The 11,601-nt window shown below is 41.5% G+C and overlaps 1 long non-coding RNA gene across 1 annotated transcript; it reads right to left on the reverse strand.

Moving 5' to 3' along the window:
• Positions 1 to 3,418: 3,418 nt before the first annotated feature.
• LOC128328033 (uncharacterized) lies at positions 3,419 to 11,354 on the reverse strand. The gene is made up of 2 exons (XR_008308954.1): positions 6,680 to 11,354; positions 3,419 to 4,497 (listed from the first exon to the last, which is right to left on the reverse strand). It is a non-coding gene; the product is annotated as an uncharacterized LOC128328033 (long non-coding RNA).
• Between the last annotated feature and the right edge of the window lie 247 nt (positions 11,355 to 11,601).

An 11,601-nucleotide genomic window follows, 5' to 3' on the forward strand; every position in this document is an offset into this window, starting at 1 on the left:
GAAAACTTGTGCTTTGGGTCCTCTCCCGTCTTGGTATTCCTGCCTGCAGGGGCAATTCCTAGAATAAGTGTGAGCCAAGCTAGTTGCTGCGTGAGATCATGTAATGTTCATTCCCTAACGGCTGAAGAAGAAGGGCCAAAGGTGAAGTTCTTTGCTGTGCAAGCCTTTGTTGGAGAATCAGCTCCAATTGGCATCAACCTTTTGCATCAGTAACCCTAATGACCACTAGGGGCATTGGGAACAGAGATGGTTAGTTAGGGTCTCCTCCTCTTTTCTGGTTATTTCTGCCTCTATGACCCCTCAGTTGATAGAGTGTACTCAGGAACTTCCTGGGAGTGACTTCCTTTTTCTTCCCAGAATGCTGCTTGCGCTCTCTCTGAGCACCTTGTAGCCAGCAGTTAGGTGTAAATCTTTCCTATCATCATGTACTTTTAAATAAAGTAGATTAGTTTAACCTTAAGTCAATCTCCATCCTTATCATTTACAAGCTGTTGCCCCTGAGACCCTGTTAAGTTCTGCTGAAATGGGAGTGAGTTAGCTCCTGAAATACTCTGCTATATAAGTAATTACTCCCAACAGCCTTCCATGCAGATTTCCTCTTGTGGCAGAGTAGCTGGGCCAGATGAATGTAGGGTTAGAAATGAACATGTCCATCCTGTTTTTCAGTAACAAAGCTCCCCTAAGCAGCTTACAGTAAACAAAATATGATAAGTCTTAAATAGCAACTTGAGTCCAGAAATTACACCATTCATGGGTTCTTCTTCCTCACAGGGGTATTGTAATGACAATATTTAAAGAGAAATACTCTAGAGAAAAAAGTCTATTAAAAATACTTTCTTACTTATATAGCTTCTAGTGCAGCATATATAGGCACAAGAGGATCGACAAAGCTTAAGATGTCAAAATGTTTATTTTATTTTATTCAGCTGCCCGTGAGCAGGACAGAGCAAGAGCTCTTCTTAGCTCCTGCTGTTGCTACAGGATATTCCTGTCTGCAGACCAGCAACAAAGTCCCCACAGGCTGGGGCTGGGCCCTGAGCCATATGTTGTTCAGGCCTATTGTTAAAATATTGTCATTGTATTGTTACTTTAACTCAATTGTCAATTTAACTCAAATTTATAATTAACCTTATTAGCTTTCTCCACTAATCCTTATGTTTGAGAATCAAATCTAGGTCCTGTAACATCCTGTGAAACATCTGGTTCATGTAACCGTCTTTGAAAAACGTTAAGTTACAGGACCAAAGGTTGAAAGTTTTATTTTTTAAAAAGGTGGGTCATCATCTCAGGCCTAGCTAAATCAAAATGAAATAATGAAATTGTTCTAGTAAGAACTAATCAGCCTAATTTCCTTTTACAGTCTCTACATCGGGACTAAATTTAATGCAAATCAAGGTCCACAACTTAGGTCTCTTGCGCCTCAAATGTTCATATGTCCGCCATCTTGGATTAGGGTGAATGACATCATCACAAACTGTGCCATTGAGGTGTACCTGTGTGTCATTCACGGCAACTGTACTTTATTTGTTTGTTTGTTTGTTTGTTTACGCATCCACCATCTTGAATCAGTGTGGATGACATCATTACAAACTGTACCATTGAGGTGTACCTGTGTACCATTCACTGCAGCTGTACATTTATTTATTTGATTGATTGATTGATATACCGTCCTTCCAAAAATGCCTCAGGGCGGTTTACAACAAAATAAAACAATTAAAACCAGTTAACAATTGAAATCAAAACTATAAAAACAGAATAAAACCAATTAAACTTTCAAACAGTTAAAAACCCTGAAAAACCAGGGCAAACATTTAAAATAATTTACAACAATTTAAAAACCCTGGAAGGCCAGAGCAAACAGGTTTTAAGGGCTCTCCTGAAAGACAATAATGAATTCAAATTACAGATTTCTGCCGGGATTGCATTCCATAGCCCAAGAGCAGCTACAGAAAAGGCCCGCCTCTGAGTCGCCACCAGATGATCTGGTGGTAACTGGAGACTGACCTCTTCAGATGACTTTAATGTGCGGTGGAGATCATGCAGAAGAAGGCGCTCTCTAAGATAACTCGGACCTAAGCTGTTCAGGGCTTTAACGGTAATAACCAGCACTTTGTATTTTGCCCGGAAACGTATTGGCAGCCAGTGTAACTGTTTCAAGACAGGCATAATATGGTCTCTCCAGGTTGCCCCAGAGACCAATCTGGCTGCCGCATTTTGAACTAACTGAAGTTTCTGAACTACGTACAAAGGCAGCCCCATGCAGAGCACATTGCAAAAGTCAAGCCTGGAGGTTACCAGCAGATGCACCACTGTTTTGAGGTTTAAATTGGGTTTAAATTGGTTAGGCAGTCCACAAATAAATGCGCTTGTGCCTCAGATGTTCATGTGGCCGCCATTTTGAATTGGAGTGGATGACATTATCACGCACCACGCCATTTGGGCATCCCTGTGTGTCTCTACAGCTGTAGCAAATTTGGTTCAAATTGGTTAAGTGGTTCACAAGTTAGCCCACTTGGGCCTCAAAAGTTTATGCATCCTCCATCTTGGATGGGGTGGATGACATCATTACAACCTGTGCCTTTGAGGTGTCCCTATGTGTCCCTAAAACTCTACCTGATTTGGTTCATATTGGTCCAGACGTTGCAAAGTTGATGGGGGAGACACACAGAATGCTGAGTGATCTCATAAGCCTACTGGAACGTAGGTTAAAAATAGGGTGATTATATTCCTAATATCCATGAGTGTTAAGTTCCCAGCCATAAATAGTGGTTTCCACATAAAAGCTGGAGAAGAGCTTGGCGGTCAACGTTGGGCTGCTGCCGGAGAAGTTGTCCAGTTAGCTGTCAACTTTGCATCTAGGAGGAGAGCCCAGGTTGCCTGTGAACAAGCCTAAGGGCCAGCTCGGTTCACCTAGGAGAAGGCAGTGTTTATAAATTTTTGTTTCCAAAGCAGTGTATATATAACGAGGAGTAAGATGATGACCCCTGGGCCAAAGAAGTTCACTCGCTAAAAGGACATCAGCAAAGTATTATCCCTTTGCGGCGGGGCTTGGGCAGATGTGAATGTAGCATAGTCAAGGCGTGGATGTAGCATAGTCAAGTTATATACAAATTAGTCACCTTATAAATTCACTTAAACACAACAATGGAGTATTGTAAAGGTAAAGTGTGTCGTCAAGTCAATTTTGACTCCTGGCGCCCACAGAGCCCTGTGGAACAGGTAGAATACAGGAGGGGTTTACCATTGCCTCCTCCTGAGCAGTTTGAGATGATGCCTTTCAGTCTCTTCCTATGTCGCTGCTGCCCGATATAGTACCAGCGGGGATTCGATCTGGCAACCTTCTGCTTGTTAGTTAAGCATTTCCCCGCTGCACCACTTAAGGTGACGCACACCAAAATAAAGACACAAGAAGGCATAATTGGAAGTAAAGGGCCACAACTTTATTAATTGATTCAAATCTGAAGGATGGGAATTGGCTCTCCACCCCCACCCCAGCAGCCAGTGCAGAAACTACCAGCTCACCATCCAGGTGTGAGCCCAGCCTAGGAAACAGAGGGCAACACACTTTGGCTCTAGGTAGCACCAAGGCCCTATAGCTGTTTTCCCCTTCTTAGCCAACCTAAGGTCAAGCACCTGCATAAGGCATCAAACCTCCACCCCACCAGTCATAAAACCTTTAAGGTTGGTGATGCCTCCACAGACTCTTCTAAACACCAAATGCGTGCCTTGAGGTGCTCACTAACCTATACAAATATCCCCCTTTCTGCACTGTAGCTTCTGTTGTGAGTAGGAAGCCCAACTAAGGCACATAGTATGAGGTAGGCAAAAAAGACTCCAGTCAATGGCCAATCAGACTGGGGCCCAAAAATTCCTACCTGGCCCCTAAAAAAGGCAACCAGCAAAGCCCACACTATGTCCAGGGAGGGAGGGTTGGGTTGCTGCTCGAGGCAAACTGAGAGGCTGGACATAGAGAAGTTTCAGCCCAGCATGATCCCTGCTGTACTAGTTTTCTGCTTAAGCAGGTGCAGGAGCCAACTCCTACATCTGATTACAGAGTTTCTTTTGCTACATAAACCACTTGGAGCACTTCCATGCTGAAAAGCAGTATATAAAGGTTAACCAAATGTTATCAGCCAGCACCAGGTGGCTCAGTCACTGCAGGACAGGAGATAATTTGGGGAGCCCCACCTGCAAGCTGATGGGAGAAAAGCCCACTAAGTATTAACTCACTAAATACTTTGAGAGGATTGCTGGTTGCAATGTCCATGCTCCTCCTCAGAACCAGCTTTCCTGTACTGTATGATCACACTGAAGTCAAACCCTTTCAGGGGTCCTGAACAGGCAGCTGGTTTATCTTAGTCTATTGCTGCTTTTCCTGGAATCATGGGCAGGATGAAATTCACTGAGAGATCCTTAGGAGTCAGTCTTGAGGCCTCTTCTTTCCTTGTACTTTTTCAACTTGTGTTGCATTGCTGGACCTGGGTTTGTTTATCTCAGCTTTGGGGGGAAATCAAAACAAAAGCATGTAAGGTCATTTATAGTCATTTATATTTATATTTATATATACTGTTTTTCAGCAGAAGTTTTCAAAGTAGTTTACATAGAAAAATAATAAAGATGGCTTCCTCTTCCCAAGGGCTCACAACTGAAAATGAAACATAAGGGTCACACCAGCAACAGCCTCTGGAGGGATGCTGTGTTTGGGTTGAATAGGGCCAGCTGTTCTCCTCCTGCTAAATATAAGAGAATCATCCCATTAAATTGATTGATAGATTGATTCTAGACAGAAAAAGAGAGATATGAGGTGCATGTGCCACCCTTAAAGGTTACAGTAATAATAATAATATGGGATGTCTTTGTGGCACTACTGTCAAAGATAAAATTGCGTAGGTTTAAAATTGTATTGCCTAGTTTGTTTCTATGTGTTTGTTATGTTGGAAAATAACAAATGAAGTTTAGAAAGAAGAGCACACAGACCACCCACATGCCTCCAAAAACCCCACAGCTCTCCCCCCACTCAATTTGGCTAATCCCTTTTTAGAACCTTGTGAACCAGCGGCCCACATCATGCCACAGGCAGAAGTATTCTATGTTATCTGTCCTGAATCGGCTTCCACTGTATTGAATTACCACAAGTCCTAGTTTTCAGGAGAGGAAGAAAAACCTTTTCTCTTTCCTTCTTCTCAGGACCAAGCAAAGAATGATGAGCCTCTATCATGCCACCCTGCCCACTTCAGTAATATAGTCTCTCAACTAAAAAGACCCAAACATTTTAGCCTTGAACAGGAACATAGGAAGCTGCCTTGTATAGAGTCAGACCATTGGTCACCTAGCTGGGTATTATCTACACTGACTGGCATCAGCTCTCCAGAGTTGGGCCCTAGCAACAGCTCTCCCAAGGTTTCAGGCAAGAGCCTTTCCCACTCCTACTAGATGCTGTCAGGAATTGAACCAGGGACTGTCTGTCTGTAAAGCAGGGGTTCCACCACTGAGCTATGGCCCCATCCCCAACAACTTGCACCAAAAATGAAGCATGTGCTCCACTAGAGAAGGTGCCCCAGACCTCTTCATCTCCTTTTCATCATCTTTTCCATCTCCAGGCTATTCCTTTTTAAGATGAAGCTGCCAAAATGGCACACAGAATATATTCCATATGTAGCCATGCCACAGATTTGTGGTGAACATCTGCTGTGGGGCTGCTGAAGGGGAGTGGAAACAGGCTAAGAGCTCCCTCTTCTAGAAAGTCACCACAAGGACACAGAGAGGACACTTGCCTCCTGTTGCCAGTGTCCGCTTGGGCCCTCCCCACGCGTACGTTCTGACTTCAGAACTGTGGGCAACTAGAACTTTGGAATGGCCCCATAGGTGTGTGCATTCATGTGCAGAACACTCAGCCCTGAACATACCTGATTTCTGCCAGTTCAGGGCAATTCAGGATGAAGGCACCCATCTTTTTGACACACTGATCTGTGAAAAGGTTGCCACTCAGGTTCAGCTATTTGAGCATAGTGTTTCTGGCAAGAGCAGAACTAAGTCATCCATAAGATGCATCCTGGATTCTGTGATTAAAAAGCGTGCCACCCTCCTCCGAGACCAGCAGGAGAGCCCTTGCTTCAGGGCCCTGCTTCTCAATAAGGTTTCCAACAGGGACTTCTCTACAGTGGCCTCATTGTTCAAGAACAATCTCCCAACAGAGCTTCTTCCCATTAAGTTTCAGGGCTGCAGCAGACATCATTTAGGAGATTTGCAATGGGGTGTTCTGATTATTATTATTTTGCTTTGCTTTAGCAGTAAGGGGTGGCAGTTTTGATCCAAAGCAGCCATGATCAAGAGCTCAGATGGACAGAGTATTCAACCCCTTTCCCCAACACTGATTTCCAGATCTGGACTTTCTGCCAAGCTACTCTAAGTCTGCAGCAATAAAATTTAGACATAATGCAAGAACCTGCAATTCTTCACTGTGAGGCTAATGCCAGCTGACACTTTTTATATCTGTGGCTTTATCTAGGGAGAGGCATCTCCTTCAGCATCCCATAGAGAAGTGATATTTTAACAAGCAATCCACTTTTAAAAGGTTAAAAGCAAGGCCTCTGGAAACTTCTGTCAGAGCTGTCAACTTAAAAAACAAAACAAAATTCAGCATCGTTCTGCAAGGCAGTGCAGTTTGATGGGCCCTTACCCTTGTTTCTGTATCCTGCACCATGGATTGCTGGACGCCTCCAGTAAATCAATGAGGCCTCTGTCTTGCAGCTTGTTTTTCATCAGGTGAAAACACAAGAGGTACTGGTTCTCCGAGGGGGCTGAGCTCAAGTCTTTACAGCACTATTGGGAAAGCAGATCCTTCACCAAGCTAGGAAAAAAGAGGCAAAAAATTAAATAGTTAAAAAGATGGAAAGTAATCTGTATCCTTGAGCATCCCACCTTAAAAGAAGAAGGTCCTAGTCCTCATGATCCACATATCTGCAAGAGATGCCAGTATTTAGAGGAGGAGCATCTTTTGCTTGCATGGTTGCCTCTTCTCACTGCTGCCTTTTCTTCTCTCCTGGCAACCATCAGCTGTGCGTAAGCCTCTGCTTGATTGTCTGCTTGATTGTCTGTCTGCTTGATTGTCTGAATTATTAAATACTGTAATTACTGAAATGCCTAGACATGCTCAAGGAAACTGCCCTACTAAAATGACCTTTGCCCTTGACAGTTTCTACAGGTGCTTATATTAAAAACAGTACAACATAAAATCTGCTACCTGGTTAGGGTACCATTCAATTCGATCTAAATTCTTCAGTTAATCTTGCAGCCCTGCTAAAACATACCTTTGCCAAATTCAACTCATGTTTATTCTTCACAACCTAGCATGTAACAGTATCCACAAATGTTTGAAATGCCTTGAAAGGAAAACACACAATTACACATGTATACAAGTCAGTTTGAGTTAGGAGAATTTCCTGGAGAATTTCTTCTCCCACATTTACTTTGGCTCCAACACAGACCCAATCAGGATTCCCCAAGGAGTGGTCTGCTACTTACATCAGCTGCACAAAATATACCTCAGGATCTCCAGTTGTCACTCCAGATGCTTCAAGGCAGAAATAAGGTCCTTCACTGCTGGATCCCACAAGTCATTACTGTGGAGTTTGTGAGGGATTCAGTTGAAGGAGAAACATGAAGGTCCAGTTCTAATACATCTAAAGGACAGGCTCCACCCAGAGGGTCTGCTACAGCTCTCAACATCCACAAGGAATGCTCTTGTGGAGGTCCCATCTATGCATCATATTTAAAGGTGCATGCAGGACAGCGTATTCTTTGGACCATTGTCCAAGGAATTGTCAGATTATCAGGGATGCACAGTTGGAAAAGAGAACCTCATGGCCAGAGGCTGAGATCTAGCCAAGCTAGATACTTGAAAATGTTTCTGTTCAGTCCTCGTCTCAAGTACCGCTGCCCACACCTGACCATGAAACACATACCTGAGAGCATAGTATTCACATATTTCTTCCAGGCTCAAAGACCTGTGTCTGTGTGTGTAAGAATCTCAAAAGCACACGTCCGATACTTTCCGGGTTACCACCTTTCTACCTTTTAAGACAGGGGAACCATTTCAGATGTTGGTGAAAAGGGTTGTAATTCAGCAAGGTCCAAATGATACATGCAAAGTGAAAATGGCAAAACGCAAAATTGTGTTAGAGCATTTATCATTCTGTATTGATCGAGATCATTCAAAATATTTCATCTCTCCTTGCGATTGTTTGCAATCCTTCCCAAATTTACATGCTCCACGAATTCCACTTCAGCCTCTTACCTCAAGTCATTGATTTTGTGCAACGGAGAGTCAATACTTTTCTACCCCTCATTCTGGTTAAAGCAGGGAAAACAACATAGGAGAGCTCAATCTTTTTGGAAATTATTTACACACAGACACACACGGACATGCTTACCTTGTTTGTAGCTATAGTCTTCCTCAGAGGTAATGGAAATAAAACAGAAATCACATTAGACAGTGCTCAAAAAAAATTCAGTGTATTCACATTACTATATTAAGAACTCTGATATATTGAAATATCAAAATGCACCTATATAGATTTCTAGAAGTGTTAGAATGCTATTAGTGTATATGGATTATTATACCAGTGTGTGACCCTTAAGGTGTTCTTAAAGCAATTGATATAGCTAGAAGAATGATTTTTTAATAAAAAAAATTAAAAGCAGTATATAGATATAAGTCTATGGGGTAGCCACATTTAAAATATGGTGTATAGTTCCAGCCAGCAGATGGCAAAGAGTGCAGAAGAGAGAAATCAAAATGATAAAAGGGTTGATTCTGCTGTTAGCAGATTGTAAACTACTTACGTAAAATCTTCTAGCCTTCTTCTTGTCGTACTCCCAGCCTGTGCAAAAGAGTCACTGAACAATGTAAGATTGCCTGAGTTTCATTAGAAATTGGCATCTGGTTTGGAAGAAGCTAAGTGCAGATGCTGCATTCAAGCAGGCCAAGTTACTCACCCCATCATCACCACTGGACCCCAACCGTATTTCAGTAGTTGGAGCCATTCCTTTCATTAAGTTGTTGCATTCCACTCTGTTATCAATTTTTCATACCAGCAGTTCTCTCAATGAGTGTTTGAAGTGTCTTGATGGCTAAAATGCTAAACATCATCTTCAACACAAACAAAAGGTTCTGATACAAGTCAGTCCTTTTGCAAAATAGCAACTTGGAAATGGACAGCACAATGTCTACCTATGTTGCAGGAACTTTTCTTGTTGACTATACAATTAAAAGAGTTCCTAAGTCAAGACAGTTATCAAAGCCGTTTCATTACACAAACGGTTCAAAAACTAGCATGTGAGAGGATTCTAGTGGATGACTTGCACGTTACCAACAAAAAGAAAAAGATATTAAGCTCAAAATTCAAAACCAATGCTTTTCTTTGAAAGTAAAGAAATAGAATTCAAGATAAGCATAAGTGAACTTAGAACATAGACAATGAACTTAGAAGAATGCTTTTCTTTGAAAGTAAAGAAATAGAATTCAAGATAACCATAAGTGAACTTAGAACATAGACATCTACTAATGGGCCACAAAACACTTGGGATATGTGACATATGACAATGATGACGTGCCACAAGAACAAACACGGAAATATAATACAAGGTTTCCTTGGATGAGACCTTATATAAAGCATGAAAAAAACTGGGATTAAAACAAATGTAACACTACATCTCTGTGTGAAAAGTGTGTATACAATGCCATTACAGAATTTAAAGACAGCAATTGTCATGCCCAATTGGTTAATTTGAGATTTAGAGTCCATAAGACTAAAATCCACAGGAATGAATTGTTAATACCTGAAATATGAAAAAAATGGTGTATTGCCCAATGAATTCTGGAATATCTTAGGTATCCATTAAAAAAACCTATGCTTATCAAGTCCTAAAGGGAGAGGGAAACAAAACTAAAGAACTATGAAACCAGTTACACGCAAAAAATAATACAGGAAAAAACAAACAAACCTATACTTATGAAGTTTTAGCTATTGTCTTCATAACTGGACACTGAATAAGAAAAGGCACGGCAACACACAGTCAATCCAAATGTAACACTCCATCCCCAGTTGAAAAGCATGTCTACACTGCAGACAAACAAAGAATATCACACACAAACATTCACACAATCGTTACACAAAAATGCATACAGAAAAACCTATGCTTATCTAGTTTTAGCTATTGTCTTCCTAGGCAGCCACTGAATTAAAAAAGGCATCAGACAGTCAATCCAAATGTATCACTCCATCCCCCGCTGAAAAGTATGTCTACAATGCCCTTGCAGTATTTAAAAACAGCCATTGTCTTGCCCAATCAGAGATTCAACTACATTCTAGCTGCATGATCCTGTCCATACAAGAAATTAAAAAACAATGGTGTCTTGCCCAATTCACTCTGGGGTCTCCTGGGGTGTGTGTGCTTACTCAACTGGGGGATCCAATTTAAAAACCAAGGCCCACACAGGCCCCGATCTTGCCCAATTCCATAGACAATTTAAAAATCCTAGAGATCTTGGCCAATTGCTTCAAGAGAGAATTTAAAAACCCTAGGGGTCTTGCCCAATCGAAAGAATTGAAAAGTATGGACCCATATTGTGGTCCTAACCTTGCCCAATCTATTCTGGGATTCTGGGAATATCCCTTGTGCCATAACAGAGGCACCCCAAGATGTGTTTGCTACTTCTTGGGTTTCGTCCTAAATTTATTTTTTTAAATTTATTTATTTATTTATTTATTTATTTATTTATTTATTTATTTATTTATTTAAGCAGGGGAGAGTGAAACAAACCTGAAGAACTATGAAACCCCTTACACACAAAGGAGGAATAAAATAGACACACACAATCATGCGCAATTACAAGCCTATGCTTATCTCGTATTAGCTATCGTCTTCCTAGGCGGCGACTGAATTAAAAGAGGCATGGCATCAGATAGTCAATCCAAATGTCTCACTCCATCCCCCACTGAAAAGTATGTCTACAATGCCCTGGCAGTATTTAAAAACAGCCATTGTCTTGCCCAATCAGAGATTCAACTGCATTCTAGCTGCATCAACCTGCCCATACATGAAATTTAAAAACAATGGTGTCTTGCCCAATTCACTCTGGGGTCTCCTGGGGTGTGTGTGCTTACTCAACTGGGGGATCCAATTTAAAAACCAAGGACCACACAGGCCCCGATCTTGCCCAATTCCATAGACAATTTAAAAATCCTAGAGATCTTGGCCAATTGCTTCAAGAGAGAATTTGAAAACCCTAGGGGTCTTGCCCAATCGAAAGAATTGAAAAGTCTGGACCCATATTGTGGTCCTAACCTTGCCCAATCTATTCTGGGATTATATCCCTTGTGCCATAACAGAGGCACCCCAAGATGTGTTTGCTACTTCTTGGGTTTCGTCCTAAATTTATATATATATATATATATATATATATATATATATATATATATATATATATATTTTTTTTTTTTTTAAGCGGGGGAGAGTGAAACAAACCTGAAGAACTATGAAACCCCTTACACAAAAAGGAGGAATAAAATAGACACACACAATCATGCGCAATTACAA

Source organism: Hemicordylus capensis, chromosome 5, assembly GCF_027244095.1.
Source record: "Hemicordylus capensis ecotype Gifberg chromosome 5, rHemCap1.1.pri, whole genome shotgun sequence".
NCBI classification, from domain to species: Eukaryota; Metazoa; Chordata; class Lepidosauria; order Squamata; family Cordylidae; genus Hemicordylus; species Hemicordylus capensis.